Raw genomic sequence first — 14,443 nt, forward strand, 5'->3', positions numbered from 1 at the left:
TTTTTGCAGATTATGTGGTCCTCATTGAGGCCCCGTTCACACGAAGCCGAAACGGGCGAAACCGTTACGGTTTCAATCTATCCGGTTTCGAAGTATCTCCGTAAAGACGAAGCCAAGCGAAACCGGGTAGATCTGTAGAAACGCTGTAGTACACATTCCAGGCCCATAAGGGGCTCTGCTTCTGGTACAGAAATCCAGAAGAAATGAAATAAGAAGAAGAGGCGAGCATGCGCATAAAGGCTGCCCTTATGCGCATGCTCGCATGTGATTTCTGAGACTCCGCGGGCTTAAGAGCCATTGGCTAGGAGGTCGAGGGGTGGGGCGATGACGTCATGGTTTGCGGTTTCAGTCGGTTTCAGGCGTACACACGAATCCAAAACGAAACCGGGTAGATTTGAAACCACCTCCGAGGGTGGTTTCAGAAGTTTGCGGTTTCGGTCATCAGATTCGCCGGCTTCGTGTGTACGGAAGGCCGAACCGTACAAGGCCTTTGCGGTTTCGCCATGAAATCGGCTTCGTGTGAACGGGGCCTGTATCATCGGCCTGTGACCTTCAGCACTCACTGGATCGGCTGGCAGCCGAGTGTGAAGCGGCTGGGATGAGGATCATCACCGCTAAATCTGAGGCCATGACTCTTAGCAGGAAACCGGTGGATTGCTTACTCTGGGTAGGAAATGAGTCCTTAGCCCAAGTGAAGGAGTTCAAGTACCTCGGGGTCTTGTTCGCGAGTGAGGGTACGATGGAGCGTGAGATTGGCCGGAGAATCGGAGCAGCGGGGGCGGTATTGCGTTCGCTTTACCGCACCGTTGCTACGAAAAGAGAGCTGAGACGCAAGGCAAAGCTCTCGATCTACCGGTCGATCTTCGTTGCTAACCTCACCTATGGTCATGAGGGTTGGGTGATGACCGAAAGGACGAGATCGCGGGTACAAGCGGTGAGAGGAGTTTTCTCAGAAGGGTGGCTGGCGTCTCCCTTAGGGATAGGGTGAGAAGCTCAGCCATCCGTGAGGAACTCGGATTAGAGCCGCTGCTCCTTTACTTAGAAAGGAGTCAGCTGAGGTGGTTCGGGCATCTGGTAAGGATGCCCACTGGGCGCCTCCCTTGGGAGGTGTTTCAGGCACGTCCAGTGGGGAGGAGACCTCGGGGAAGACCCAGGACTAGGTGGAGAGATTATATCTCAACAATGGCCTGGGAACGCCTCGGGATCCCCCCGTCAGAGCTGGTCAATGTAGCCCGGGAAAGGGAAGTCTGGGGCCCCCTGCTTGTGCTGCTCCCCCCGCGACCCGACTCCGGATAAGCGGATGAAGATGAGATGAGATGAGATGAGGCCCGGCCCGAGGATAGTGGTGGGAAATATCGGTCCAACCCGGCCCGAGGGTCGGGTCGGGCTCGGGCAGAGAATCTAAACTCTTCTACAGTTACATGCAACATTAACCAATTACCGTCTTAACATAAACACATACGGTACAACACATCTTTATGTTAACTTAAAGGGTCTTTATGCATGAACTGCGCTAACATTAACACGTCTATGCACATATATAAGAGCAAAGCGGGCGAACACATGTGCGCCACGACAGCACTTAACATTCCCATATCAGGATAACAAAACCACATTCTTATCACCAACTACTCACTGCTCCAGAATAGTGAGTTAACGTTCTCATGTGGTTTTATTCTATTGAGTGTTATTTAATCACATTACCAACCTGAAAATCAGGACAAAAAGGATGAAACAGGGCAACAGCTTCTTCTTTCGTTGGAAGTCTCTGTGGTTATGAGAAAGCTTTCAAATAACGCACAGGAAATCGCTACCGTAAGCCTGCCCCCTGCTGGTATGGAGCAACTAAAACAAGTCCATATTACCAAGGAAATCAACCTTCCGAAATGCACAAATCCTACATGTAACTTCAGCAACCCTTGTTACTTACAAAAAAACACAAAAATATAATACGATTCACAAAAACAAAAAAAAAACATGTGTGACGTCCACAAAACATTTTTGTGGACGTCACACATGTACAAAATGACACTGGTCCCTTGTTAAATGGCATCGGCCGACACTTATGGTACGGCCACACCAGTGTTAATTTCGTTAACGAAAAATATGACGAAAAATGTTTGTCAACAACCTTTTTTCCGTGACTAAGACGAGACGTTGACGAGCTAAAAATAGATCTGTGATAATAAAAACGATGACGAAATGTCATTTTGTTTTCGTTGACGAGACGAGACGGGACGAAAATGTTATTGGTGTGCTATTTGGACATTCAAAATGCACGATATTTTCCAATCAGTACACTCCAGTAAGGTTCTTATGCAACTGTTCACTCCTCCACTAAATAGGACGGACCTTAGCTACCACTTGGCAACGGGAGGTATGGTCCACTCAGCTATGAGCTAACGTTATGCATTGTACATGATTCGAAATTCTTCCCATCTTTTATTCCACAGATACTAGGGTCTATAGCACATAACCGCGTTGTCTGATTACAGTTTAATTCATTTTTCACAATTTACCGGCTCTCGTTTTGAAGAAAATCACCGCGCCATTCGTTTCAATGGGAATTGCCACGGTCTATACTTCAACATAAGGTGGACTTTGAAATTCGTCCCAGCCTTTATACCCAAGATACTATAGGGTTTATAGCATATAACCGCGTTTTCTGATTACAGTTTAATGCATTTTTCACAATTTACCAGCTATCGTTTTGAAGGCTGAACAGACAAGAGTACTAAAGTGTGACGTCACGTTTCGAGAGCAACAGATTTTCGGTTCTACACAAACCAAATTAACAAGGGGAAATCCTATGCCACACAAACCTTTTATAAAGGAACAATCTTTTTGCGAATTGATTTGTGAGTTTGCTTTACCAATGATGTAAGTAATATTAAGAATAGATTGTCTTCATATAAAAAAAAAAACGAAACTAAACTAACGTTTACAAACTTTTCCTTTTAATACCCCAGGGGAATACATGAACGCCTCGACATTTTTCGATTGGTAGTGATTTTCACCTCTTGAAATTGATTTATTTTAATTTTGAAAGAAACAACACATGGAAGCAATGGAGAACGCCATCTCTCGTTCGGTTGTTTAGAACTGAAAATCCGGTTGCCAGGACAACGTAACGTTTTCACTTTAGTACTCTATTTGAGTGGAACAACTTAGCAGGTGTCCATATAGCCTATATAGGGGTAGCCTAATTGAACTAGTTTAAAAAGAGAAAACATTTTGACTAAAAGTAATGACTAAAAGTTGACTAAAATGTAAGGACTTTTCGTCGACTAAAACTAGACTAAAACTACAAAGGAAAACAATGACTAAAATGTGACTAAATATACTAAGCATTTTCGTCAAAAGACTAAGACGAAGACTAAATCTAAAATAGCTGACAAAATTAACACTGGGCCACACCAAGCGCGTTACTCGCGTTGGATAACGCATGTAACGCGCCTAACTTGACGCTTGATCATTGTGTGTCAAAAAAATTGTTCAACGCGCCTAACGCGCCTGTGGCTGCGCTGGATTTAGGAAGGAAACCCAAACGCCGCCGTGTTTGGGTGCATGTGTCATGGCCACTATTGTGGTGCTGTGTATTCTGCTCCTGTGTTGGCCACGCCCCCTGTCTGTCTCTGCCTTGCCTGCCACTCAACTGCTCACACCTGGCCTGCATCGTCTCATCAACTCCCCTACAAATACACCTGGTTTCCCTGCAGTCATCGCCAGATCGTACTTCGTGTTACCGTGTTTTTGGATCATCACCTCCAGCCTGCAGTCTTCACTCCCTCCAGCCCGATACGCCCCACTCCAACCAACCTCCTGCTTCACTCAACCCCAGAACTAAATAAACCTGTTCACCGTCACTCCAACTCCTGTCCCGTCATGTGTTCTGCTCTTGAGTCCAGCAGCTAACGCTACCCTAACAGAACGATCTGGCCAACAATGGACCCCGCGGACATGGACTCCTTCCGCCAAGCTCTCTCCACTCAAGGCGCCCGGGTTGGGAACACAGCCAAGCTCTCCGGGAAATGATGGAGGCTTTTAAAGACCTCTCTACCCGGGTCACGCAGATGGGCGCCCAACTGGACTTACTGGTCTCCCACACCACGACTTCCCCGCCGGCAACGGTACCAGCCCCTGTTCCTGCTCCCCTGGCTCAGCCGTCACAGACCCGTGAGCCTTTAATTCCTGCTCCTGAGCGCTATGCTGGGGACATGGGGACATGTAGGGCGTTTTTAATCCAGTGTTCCTTAGTTTTTGATCAGCAACCTCTTACCTACCCAACTGATTGGTCAAGAATTGCTTTTGTTTTTGGTTTGCTTAAGGGAAATGCTCTAGCGTGGGCATCTGCATTGTGGGACAGTGGATCCCGAGCTGGTGATAACTTAGATTTATTTGTTTCTGAGATGAGGAGGGTTTTCGACCACCCAGTCGAGGGAGGGGACGCCGCCAAGCGGCTTATGTCCCTACGACAGGGCTCCCGCAGTGTAGCCGAATTTTCCGTGGAGTTTAGGACAGTAGCAGCCAACTCGGGCTGGAACGACCAGTCACTACGAGGTCTTTTTCTTTCCTGCCTTAATGAGCCAATTAAAGATGAGCTAGCTACTAGGGATGAGGCAGACAGCCTTGAGGAAGTAATCTCCCTCTCCATCCGGCTGGATAACCGCCTCCGTGAGCGGCGTAGGGAAAGGGCTAGCCGTCCCATGTCTTCAGCATTCTCTGGTCCCTCTCTTCCACACCTACCGAGAGCTGCTCTCCCCCAACCTGTGCCACGAGCATTATCTGAAGGGGAGCCCATGCAGCTGGGGCGCACCCGACTGAACGGATAAGGACCGGACCGTTTGTCTGTATTGTGCCCTGCCCGGATATTCCATCTCCGCCTGCCCCTCGCTGCCAAAAGACGAGGCTCAGCTGTGAACGTTGGGGCCCTGTTGAGTCACACCTCGTCCTTCCCAGTCCCCAACGGTTCACGCACCCAGCTGGATGCTACTGTCCTGTCCCTCGGCCACCCCCTTTCGGTGTCCTCCATGGTGGATTCTGGGGCTGCTGAGAATTGTATTGATTCTGGGTTTGCTTCCCGAGTTGGCATTGCGTTGGAACAGCTCCCCTCTCCCTTAAACGCAAACGCCTTGGGCGGCCAACACCTTGCCCGCATTACTCACCATACGAAGCCCCTGGAATTGATTGTTTCGGGAAACCACCATGAGACTCTGTTTTTGGTCATCCTGTCCCCTCTGACTCCCTTGGTCCTTGGTCACCCCTGGCTCAAGCGGCACAATCCCCAGTTCGACTGGTCTGCCTGCAAGGTGGTGAGTTGGAGCGCCTTTTGTCATTCGATCTGCTTAAAATCTGCCCTGTCCCCTCATCCAAGGAACCCCCCGACCTGTCGTTAGTACCCCCTGAATATCACGACATTGGAGAGGTGTTCAGCAAGTGTCGTGCACTTTCCTTGCCTCCCCATCGTTCCTATGACTGCGCCATTGAGCTCCTCCCCGGTGCCCCTTTGCCCAGTAGTCGCCTGTACAACTTGTCCCGCCCTGAAAGGGCGCCATGGAGGGGTATATCCAGGATTCGCTCTCTTCTGGCCTCATTAGGCCATCGTCTTCTCCCGTTGGTGCAGGTTTTTTTTTTGTTACCAAGAAGGATAAGTCTCTTCGCCCCTGTATTGATTTCCGTGGTCTCAATAACATCACTGTTAAAAATAAGTATGCCTTGCCCCTCATCAGTTCCGCGTTCGAGCCTCTGCAGGGCGCCACTATCTTTTCTAAACTGGACCTACGCAATGCATACCACCTGGTGCGTATCCGTAAGGGAGTTGAGTGGAAGACTGCCTTTAACACCCCCCTTGGCCACTTCGAGTACCTTGTAATGCCCTTCGGTCTGACGAATGCCCCCGCTGTGTTCCAGAACCTGGTCAATGACGTACTCCGGGACTTCCTCAACTGCTCTGTCTTCGTCTATATAGAAGACATCCTCATTTTTTCCCGCAACAAGGAGGAACACGTCCATCATGTGAGGCAGGTTCTCCAGCGGCTGCTGGAGAATAAACTCTATGTAAAGGCTGAGAAGTGCGAGTTCGGTGCAACCTCTGTTTCCTTCCTCGGTTACATCATTGAGAGCGGGCAGGTGAGGACCTGTCCAGAGAAGATCAAGGCGGTGGCAGAATGGACCGTTCCCGGGACACGCAAGAAGCTTCAGCAGTTTCTCGGTTTCGCCAAATTCTACCGGAGGTTCATCCGCGACTACAGCAGGGTTGCAGCTCCTCTCACTCGCCTCACCTCTCCCGCAATCCCATATGCCTGGACACCAGAGGCGGATGTTGCCTTTTCGAGGCTCAAAGGACTATTCTCATCCGCCCCTATTTTGATCCAACCTGACACCTCCAGGCAGTTCATAATGGAAGTCGATGCCTCTGACACTGGAGTGGGGGCCGTTCTGTCCCAACGTGCTCCTGTTGATGAGAAGATTCATCCCTGCGCCTTCTTCTCTCGCCGGCTATCACCTGCTGAGCGCAACTATGAGCTGGCAACAGAGAGCTGCTTGCGGTGAAGCTGGCATTGGAGGAGTGGCGGCACTGGCTGGAGGGGGCAGAACAGCCGTTTGTGGTTTGGACCGACCACAAGAATCTGTCTAACTTACAGACAGCAAAACACCTAAACTCCCGCCAGGCCCGGTGTTTTTTTGGGCGGTTCAAATTCGTCCTCACCTACCGTCCGGGATCCCGGAACATCAAGCCGGATGCCCTCTCTCGTCAGTTTTTCTCTGAGAACTCGCCGGCTCCACCGGACACCATCCTCTCTTCTTCCTGCCTCAAGGTGGCGGCTGTCACCTGGGAGATTGAGTCCCTTGTCCGGAGGGCCCAAACTTCTGAACCGGATCCGGGTAACGGCCCCCCAAATCTCCTTTTTGTCCCTAGCTCTGCTCGCTCCCAAGTTCTGCTGTGGTGTCATACGTCTCACTTTGCCTGTCACCCTGGCGTGAATCGCACCCTGTCCCTCCTGAAGCGGCACTTTTGGTGGCAAACAATGGACGCCGACACACGGTCGTTCGTCCATGCCTGCACGGTGTGTGCTCGGGCCAAGTCCTCCCACCAACCCGCTGCTGGCCTGCTACGTCCCCTCCCAATCCCGGGTCGGCCCTGGTCTCACATTGGCCTTGATTTTGTAACCGGTCTTCCCCCCTCTAATGGCCACACTGTCATTCTCACTGTCGTGGACCGGTTTTCCAAGGCTGCTCACTTTATTGCCCTCCCCAAGCTCCCGACTGCCTCTGAGACCGCCCAGCTGAAACCGCCTCCACGGGATCCCTGCCGACCTCGTCTCTGACCGTGGTCCCCAATTCATTTCTCAGGTCTGGAAGGCCTTCTTTCGGGCGTTGGGGGCCTCAGTCAGCCTGTCTTCTGGTTTCCACCCACAGACGAATGGGCAGGCAGAGAGAGCGAACCAGGACCTGGGAACACAACTCATTACCCAGTGCAGCTACTGGCATGTCCCCTTTTGAGTGCTCCCTTGGCTATCTGCCGCCCTTGTTCCCCGCTCAGGAGGAAGACATCTCTGTTCCCTCTGTTCAGCACCATCTCCGCCGTTGCCGCAGTGGGTGGAAGGACGCGCGTGCCGCTCTGCTGAGCAGAACCGGCGAATCGCTGACCGTCGCAGAGTTCCCGCTCCTGCTTATCGAGTGGGTCAGCAGGTATGGCTTTCCTCAAGGGACCTCCCACTTCAGACTGGCTCTAAAAAACTAACCCCTCGCTTTGTGGGCCCCTTCCCTATTGATGCCATCATCAATCCGTCTGCCGTAAGGCTCAAGCTGCCTCGGGCTATGCGTGTTCACCCCACGTTTCATGTCTCTCGGGTAAAACCAGTCTCCCACAGCCCTCTCTGCCCCCCAGCCGCTCCCCCCCCTCCTCCCCGTTTGATTGATGACCACCCGGCTTTCACCGTCCAGCGGTTACTGGACGTACGTCGCCGGGGTAGGGGTTTTCAATACCTTGCAGATTGGGAGGGATATGGGCCCGAGGAGAGGAGCTGGATTTCGCGGGGACTCATCCTCGACCCCTCTCTCATTCTGGATTTTCATCGGGCTCACCCTGAGAAGCCTAGGCCGCCAAGAGGCGTCCGTTGAGGGGGAGGTCCTGTCATGGCCACTGTTGTGGTGCTGTGTATTCTGCTCCTGTGTTGGCCACGCCCCCTGTCTGTCTCTGCCTTGCCTGCCACTCAACTGCTCACACCTGGCCTGCATCGTCTCATCAACTCCCCTACAAATACACCTGGTTTCCCTGCAGTCATCGCCAGATCGTACTTCGTGTTACCGTGTTTTTGGATCATCACCTCCAGCCTGCAGTCTTCACTCCCTCCAGCCCGATACGCCCCACTCCAACCAACCTCCTGCTTCACTCCTAGCTGAACTAAATAAACCTGTTCACCGTCACTCCAACTCCTGTCCCGTCTCTATGTTCTGCTCTTGGGTCCAGCAGCTAACGCTACCCTAACAGCATGATAGAGTTTAGATCGGGTTAGATTAAATAATATCGGATATAAATATCAATAATCGGGTTAAATAACTTCACACGGTGTGTCTGGTGTGTTTCCAGCATTCGTAGTGTTGAAGAGCAGGTGCCATGCCGTAATTCCGACACCTCATTGTTCCGACGTCTCAATGGTCCGAAATATTTCCCGGACCATTAGGCTACATCAGACCAACCCTTTTTAGATTTGCGCCGGGCGCAAGAGTAATTTTTCTCACTTGTGTTTCAGACCATTAAAATAGGGCCCCATGTGTGTTTTTTTAATTATTTTAAAGAAGTTGCCAAGAGGGGACTTGAATCCTTAAGCCATATTTACATATCAAAGAAGGGACTCCATTCAATGCAGCAGGGGAGCTGTCTGTGCCTATTATTTCACTCAATGAGTCTTTGCCAACTGCAACTCAACAAAAACAGATTGTTAAACTTTCGTTTTAGCAACATCAAAAACATTTCTCTTTGATTAAAATATTATTTATTCCACAAATTGTGAATAAATAATGCTTTACCTGCAAATGAGAACTTGCTTTACGGCATTATATCAAGGACTGCAGTTATTTACTTTAGACTTTAAATAAATATGTTCTTCGAGATTGATTGTTACTTTTGCTAGCATTACATACTTTTGCTAGCATTGCATAGGGAACCATTGCAGAAATGCCGATTTTCAACGCCCCAAACGCGAGTAAAGGTACGGCCACACCAACCGCGTTACTCGCGTTTGGGGCGTCGAAAATTTGTGCGTTTCGGAAGGTTGATTTCCTTGGTAATATGGACAAGGTCATAAGAAAAAAATACTTAACTTAACGAGGGCTGTCAATCAATTAAAATATTTAATCAAGATTAATGGCATGATTGTCCATAGTTAACTCTCAAATTGCAAATTAATCACACAGGTTTAAACTGGCCTAAATATATCTTTAAAGGATGTTTTTCAAGTTTGTATTATTCTTATAAACATGGGAGTGGACAATATGTTTGCTTTATAAAAATTTCAACTGGTTGCGGAAACATTTCTGACAATTGTGGGATCTGTGATTCACGTAAATAGAATATTTTTTCTCTTCAAGATAGATTCCAGAGCATTTATTTTTATACACAACTTAAATTTAACTAGAAGGTCCCCTCTTGTACAGTTAAGACCGACAGAAGCAACAGTGATATTCAATTATAGATAAGGCTATCGGAGCAAAATAAAAGAAGAAATTAATGTAGTGTAATCAATCTCGAAGAACATATTTATTTAAAGTCTAAAGTAAATAACTGCAGTCCTTGATATAATGCCGTAAAGCAAGTTCTCATTTGCAGGTAAAGCATTATTTATTCACAATTTGTGGAATAAATAATATTTTAATCACAGAGAATTGTTTTTGATGTTGCTAAAACGAAAGTTTAACAATCTGTTTTTGTTGAGTTGCAGTTGGCAAAGACTCATTGAGTGAAATAATAGGCACAGACAGCTCCCCTGCTGCATTGAATGGAGTCCCTTCTTTGATATGTAAATATGGCTTAAGGATTCAAGTCCCCTCTTGGCAACTTCTTTAAAATAATTTAAAAAACACATGGGGCCCTATTTTAACGGTCTGAAACACAAGTGAGAAGCACCAAGCGCAAGTAGCTTTGTGGGCGCTTCTATTGCGATGTTGCTATTTTACCGGCGCAAAAATTACTCTTGCGCCCGGCGCAAATCTAAAAAGGTTTGGTCTGAAGTAGCCTAATTACCCGTAGGGGTGGTTTGGGCGTAATGTGCAATAAACCAATGAGAGTGCCAGCTCCCATCCCCTTTAAGAGCCATGAGCGCATTTGAATCTGACGAGTTGATATTTTGACAGCGCGTCTGCAGTCTCCGAGACGGATGCACATGAATTTCAAACTTCAAATGGCTCAGTTTACTTTACTTTATTATGGATCCCCATTAGGACTTGCCTCAGCAGCATGGCTATTCTTCCTGGGGTCCTTCACACCCAAAAACACACAACATCATACACAACAACACTACAGATTCACACATACATAGACAATAGTTCACTCACAAAAATTCAGAAGAATTTCAGAAATTACAAGTTTACAGTATTATGAATTGCATAATCAAGAGGGAGAAAAGGGTTAAAAACATACCAATTACAATGACTGTTCATTTGTGAACATAAATGTACTAATAGTACCAAAAACACAACACAACCACCACTGCTGTTATTCTATCATAGTAAAACACAGATCAGTCAAGTTCATGAAATATTGGCAGATACTGTTTTACCCTAATTTTAAATCCTTCTTTTGTAGTGGAGCATCTGATATAACATGGCAGCGAGTTCCATCCTACAACAGCTCTGTGCAAAACAGTTTTCATTATAACCGATGACTTCACTATGGGAAAGTTAAACCTTCCTTCTATAGCATGTCTCGTTTGATGTTCATGTTGAGGACAGAGATTTAATAACCTTTTATATAATACATTTGGAGTCTGTGTTTCTTTTATGTTTCTGATGAAATTTACCAGACAATAAGTTGACGTTTGACTTACAGTCAGCCATCTCAGACTATCATGCATGTCTTTTACATTAGTTCTGTAGGAACAATTTAATGCACAACGTGCTACTTTATTTTGAACAACTTGTAATTTCTTCAAGTCCTTCATTGAGGCACCAGACCAAATAACAAAACAATAATGAAGTTGTGACAGAGCAAGAGCATTTAAGACTTGTCTCATGACATCTGGTGGCAGACCCTTAGAAACTCTTCTTGTAACAGAGACTGCCCTTCCCATTTTGCTTACGATATTATCAACATGGCTGGACCAGTATAAAGTATGGTTGAGATTAATCCCTAAAAGTTAGTCTCTTTTACTTGTTTGACGGAAATGTTGTTTATACTTAAATTCAATTTCGGCTCAGATGATAGTTGATTCCTTGTACCAATCAATATAGACTTTGTCTTACCAACATTAAGTACAAGTTTGTTGGCCTCTATCCATCTTATTACTAAATGTAATTCATTATCTAAAATCGTATGTATTTCAACCGTATTTAATCCTGCTACATATATGGTCGAGTCATCAGCATACATTGAGAATTGGGACTTTTGTAAAAGTAAAGGTAGGTCATTTATAAAAATTAAAAATAATAAGGGACCTAAACAGCTTCCCTGGGGGACTCCACAATTGACATGACTGCAATCTGAAAAACTACCATTAAAAAAAACTCTTTGCTTTCTGTTACTTAGGTAACTCTCCATCCAATTTAATCCAGTGCCTGTGAAACCATATTGCTTAAATGTATCTAGTAACAAAAAATGATCTATCAAATCAAAAGCTGCACTGAAATCAAGTAAAACAGCCCCCACCAGTCTTCCATTATCAATGCCGCATTGCCAATCTTCAGTCACTGTGTCAAGGCCTTGCATGTAGAATGATCCGGCCTGTAGGCATGCTGATGTTCTGTATTTAAACCATTTACATCAAAGTAACGCTGTACTTGTTGAAAGATAATTCTCTCCATAATTTTCCTAAGGATGGTAGCAAGCTTATAGGATGACTATTTGTACCAGAAATGGTGTAGCTGCATATTTTGTAAGTGGAATGATTTTAGCTATCTTCCAAGCCTGAGGACAAGTGCATTTCTCTATACTCAGATTAATAATCTGGGACAGCACTGTGGTTGGGAATCAAGTTTAGGAATTTAACGTCTAAATTATCAACCCCTGGTGGTCTATTTTTGCATTTATTAAGCAGACACTCAACTTCATTAACTGTTACTTTTGCTGGCGAAAATGTACAGTTATTGTTTTCCATGAAGTTTTTAATTAATGTTGTTGATGGATTTCAACTTTCTGGATTACTACATTCCACATTTTCTTTTTGTCAATTTCCGCATTATTTATTTTGTTCTTATGAAATAATTGTTTTTTCTTATTGTTTAGAGCTGTAACATAATTACGTAACTTTCTATAATTTGCAAGTCAGACTCAAAACTTGATATGATCGCTGAATTTTTAGCTTCATCTCTTAATCTCATCAAATCTCTCAATTCAGTGTCCAACCAGGGGGATCTTAAATTCCTTACCGTACGCTTCCTTATTGGGGCATGCATCTTATTCAGTACTTGCTTCCAGCATATATTTTTAACATCCTCTATAAATGTTTCTTCATTAAATGTTTTCATTAATCTACTGTAGATAATTTTTGGTCCTGATTTTGGAACCTTTGCTTTTCTTACAGTCACTACAAAATTATGATCATTACACCCCACTGGTACGGATAATGTTTTAGAACATAAATAACTACAGTTTGTAAAAATATGATCAATGCATGTTTCACTTTTACTACCATCTCTTCTGATACAAACTCTCGTTGGTCTATCAACCATCTGAATCAAATTGCATGTTCTCGCAGTTGATTGTAACTTCTCCTTAAGTGAACAGTTAGACGAGTTCCAGTCAATATTGGTATCTCCTAATAAGTAAGTTTCATGACCCAGATCACATACTTGATCTAACATTAACCACATTTGATTCAGATAATCCACATTTGCTCTAGGCGGTCTATATACACATCCTATAAGCAGAGGTTTTATATGAGGTAAATTAATTTGCAACCAAATCACTTCAATATCTGCAGCCATTAGATCAGGTCTCTTTTTCATAAACTGCTACCCCCCTCCATTTACATTTTTGTCCCTCCTAAAAATTGTGTTACCCTGAATACCCAGTACCTCATCATTAAATGTTTCATCCAGGTGGGTTTCTGATATTGCCAATAGATCAATACCTAGAGATAATAATTAAGCAACTTCTATTATTTTATCCCTCAGGCTACAGATATTAATGTGAGCCAATGTAAACCCTTTACTTTTAAAGATTAATTGCAATCATAATAATCTTTGTTTTTAGCATTCAACTTCTTCCCTTTAGTTTGTGAACCATTAAACACATAAAATATAGACACATAACACACACATTCACACCGACTCACATGCAACCATACACATACAAATAAAATGTCATACATGCTGTAACCTGATATCCCCATCCCCCCAAACCCACTTAATATTAGTAGACAGTACACTAGAGACTGTTTTGGCTCCTTGAGTTGTCTTCAAAATCGAATGTAGCCAATAATAGCCAAAGGCCTAAGTATAAAAAAACTTAATAATTAGGCCAAATATATGGTCTAATTCACACATGGAATAGCGTTTTCTTCAACAATTTCAGAAATACTGAGTCCTCAAATAATTTTCGGCAAATCAAACATAACACACATATTATATGCGGTAACTGTGGTTCTATTTAATGGTACAGGCAATACATTATAAACATAGTTTCTGATCAGTATTGTATGCATTATCGTTATCGACTTGTTTTCCTAATATGCATGTGTCCCCCCGTTATTATACATTGCCATTGAATGTATTATGCGTTACGTCACGTGTTTAGTTTGCATATGTTTAAACAGATGGACGCACACACGTGCGCCTGCATTCATTAATTATTTTACACATACACACACGCGTGCCCGCATTCATTCATTCTTTTTAATACTCACTCGCGGTAAAACAATGTTCTCTCACGATCAAATACTCATCAATCCTAAAAGTTATGGACATGTACACAATGTCTGTGTCAAGAAAATGTGTTTGCTGTACGGTGTTTGTAGATGCATTGATTTAAAAGTACAACTTATTACCGCTGTATCAGCTGTTCTTTCCCAAATAATTTACCAAGAATGTGTGGTTAGGTAGATGAAAGAAGCAAAGTGTATGCGCGAGGTGCACAAGCAACATTATGTATGCGCCCTTAAAATAGCATCTGAACAACGGGCCACTGACTTTAAACCAGGTATTTCCTGGTTTGTGGCGCAAGTGATTTCTGAAACTGCCAAATAGCACCAGGGAACGTTTGCGCCAGAACACGCCTCCTCCTTTC

This window comes from Gadus chalcogrammus, chromosome 8 (assembly GCF_026213295.1).
Source record: "Gadus chalcogrammus isolate NIFS_2021 chromosome 8, NIFS_Gcha_1.0, whole genome shotgun sequence".
NCBI lineage: Eukaryota > Metazoa > Chordata > Actinopteri > Gadiformes > Gadidae > Gadus > Gadus chalcogrammus.